We start from the raw sequence: 3,017 nt of genomic DNA, 5'->3' as shown, positions 1-3,017 counted from the left end.
CGGTAGCAGGCTGGTTTCACTGACACTTTATTAGTCACAAAAATTTATAGCAGAAGGATCCTATTTGAGAAATTCATTATGAAGAAGGAAGTCTTGATATCAACCTAAGATGCCCTGTATCCAACCTAGTTACTAATGTTGCTGATTCTATCTCCTGAAGATTTTTCTTAGACACCTACCTCTCCCTCCCCCAACCCTTTACCCTCACCTTGGTCACAGCCACCATCATTCTTCCCCTAGACTAGTGCACTAGCCTCCTAGTGTTGTCCTCACGCCAATCTTGCTCTCCTCCAATCAGTTCTTTAGACGTCAGAGCAATTGTCCTTCAACCAAAACCAGGTATTTGGGGCACTTGGGATCAACAAGTGAATGAGCAAGTCAGGGTCATGCTTGCAAGATACTCTTCAGCAGCCTAGACAGGTGACAAACAAACAAGTAAGTAATAACTTCAGACTTCGATAAGAGCCATGAAGGTAAGTGACAGAGTGAGGTAATAGGAATAAGTAGGAAGAAGGCTACTAAAGTGTTCAGGGAAGCCTCTCTGGGAAGGTGATGTTAAGTTAGTTTGAAGGGTGAGAGCCAGAGATAAGGCATCCCAAGGCAATGGGAAGAGGAACACTAAACACCTAAAAGCACAAGGCATTCAACTATTCTCAAGAAGCAGAACAGAAGGCCTGCATGTTTGGCACAATGTCAAGGGACAGAGTGGTTTGCAGTCAGATTGGAGAGATGGCCAGGTAACTTAATGCATTGCTGTCCAAGATAAAGGGTTTTAATTTCTCTGAGACTAAAAATCCAAAGTTATTTAGAAGTGTGTAGTGGAGGAACTGATGGAACCAGTTATCTTTTTATTCACCTTGACTTAAGAAATTTTTTTTGAGACAGCATGGGGGAGAGGAAGAGAGAGAGAGACAGAGTGAGGGAGACAGAGAATCTTAAGCAATCATATGCTCCACCGACTAAGCCATTCAGGCATCCGTTGGCCCTTGTTTCTATATGAAGAACAGATTGGGAGTAAAAGAAATACCAATTAAAATTCTAGAGTCCTCATTCTGTTGGAAGACTGTGGAGGCTTATGAAAAAGGAGTGAAGCCTTTTGATGTATTATCCTATTTGTGGCATTAATGGCTGCTTACATAAAATAAACTTTTACAGTTAAACATAAATCTTGCAGATGCATCCCATTCTCCTTTTATTATTCTTTTGATTGCATAATTATTGCATAATTTGTTTCATTTAGTGGTCGTTAAAGCTTTATCCTTTGAAAAATAGATCTTTGATTTGTGTTTTTTCTTCATGTAGCTTTGTATACATTTTTTATACTGTCAAACTAGGAAGTATTTAATTTTAGAGAATAAATACTGAAATTTCTATAAATGTCTAGAAAATGACTAGAAAATCTATCCCTATGAGTCTAAAACTCAGCTCTTGACACTGACTTTAATTTGGAAAATCATGAGTTTTTAACTGTCTCCCCACACCCGCTCTCTAATGTTGACCTCTGTCCCAAATTATTAGTGTAGTGGCATCCTAGTTGCTAACAACAACAACAAAAAAGTTAAGCTTCAGATGTGAACAAACTAGTGTTTTAAAGTGGAGAAGCTATACTCTTCAGCCCCTATGAAGGGAAGTATAATCATGCCAGATGATGGATATAGATAGGGATATCACTGCAGAAAATGGGGATCTAGATACAAATAGCCATTTATCTATCTTATCCATGTTTATCCTCAGATATACCAATCCATGCCATGGGAATGGTGACCTATTGCTTTTATAGTGCATTAAACAATGTAGAGCCTTGCCTATCTTCCATTCTTTAAAAACTGAAGACCTATATTCTTGGTATATTTGCTTATTCTCTCCAAGAACAGTGGAAAGTTAATGCTTGGGTGATTGAAACCTAGTTTGATCCTGTTCAAGAATTAGCCTTTGGCTTATTTGCAGAGCAACAGAAATACCTTTCTTGACTATTGTCATATGTCCCTTTGTACAAGGAAGACACAGGCAGTACAGATGTGTCTGGACCCACTTTCCACATCATACTAGCTGTCCAAAGTCTGCAGAAGGAAATACCTTCTTGATTAAATTCTCCAAGGCTGACATTTTTTTGTTGTTCACCCCGCTGAATGATTTCACATGTGTCTTTTGCCCAGTCAAAATTCTTTAGCCATGTACAGGAAAGTTATTTTCTTGAATGTGTGAAGTTCTTTTCGCCACTAGGGTAAGGAAATTATTTTAATTGTGTGCATAGCAGGCAATTTCTGTTAGGAAGAAAGACCTATTCCCTTTTGGTTATTTAAAATAAATTATAGGCTACATTATTATGATAAGAGAGAAGGATTGCACCACCATTTAACAAATTTCAGCTTTTTACAAGAGTTCTGAACTCCCTCCACCACCATTTCTCCTGGGACTCTAAAAGAGCGTCTCAAGAGTCCAAATCTTATTTCCCCCCAGGGTTCTGCCCTTTCATGGGTGCACTGTATTGATCTTGCCTGCAGATCATTGACTTGGATTGTGTTTTCACTAGACATGCCCTTGTGGAAAAAATAGTGTCAAAAAAAAAAAAAAACAAAACCAGTCCTGTTCTGGACCCACCCAGAATGATACAATATTAAGTGTTTTCCCTAGTCAACAGTGATACTGTTTTGAGAACTCACAGCTGGTTTGAGTTTAGTTAAGTCCAGTGTTTTCTTTCCCTTTTCAGTTTGTAATTTCCCAAGGGCTTGCTACCTTTGTGCTTAGCTTGAAGAGGAGAATTCTTCCAGCAAAGAACATGAGCGGGTAGATTTAAAGCAATTAGGAGCCCTGAATGAGAAACTCAGCTATATAGACAAAGATGACAGATCAGACTTTTATTAACTATGGAAATCTTTATTTTATTAAAGTTACTATGAAATAAGTTCTTAGAGAGTTATTTTGTAAATTGAAAACAGAAAAAAATACACTACTCTGGATAGGCTCTGTATTTAATGTCTTTGTCTAAAACACTGACTCGCACGTTATTATCCCTG

Source organism: Crocuta crocuta, unplaced genomic scaffold, assembly GCF_008692635.1.
Source record: "Crocuta crocuta isolate KB4526 unplaced genomic scaffold, BGI_CrCroc_1.0 scaffold64, whole genome shotgun sequence".
Taxonomy (NCBI): domain Eukaryota; kingdom Metazoa; phylum Chordata; class Mammalia; order Carnivora; family Hyaenidae; genus Crocuta; species Crocuta crocuta.
The sequence above is the reverse complement of the archived record's forward strand: the minus strand, read 5'-3'. Positions refer to the sequence as shown.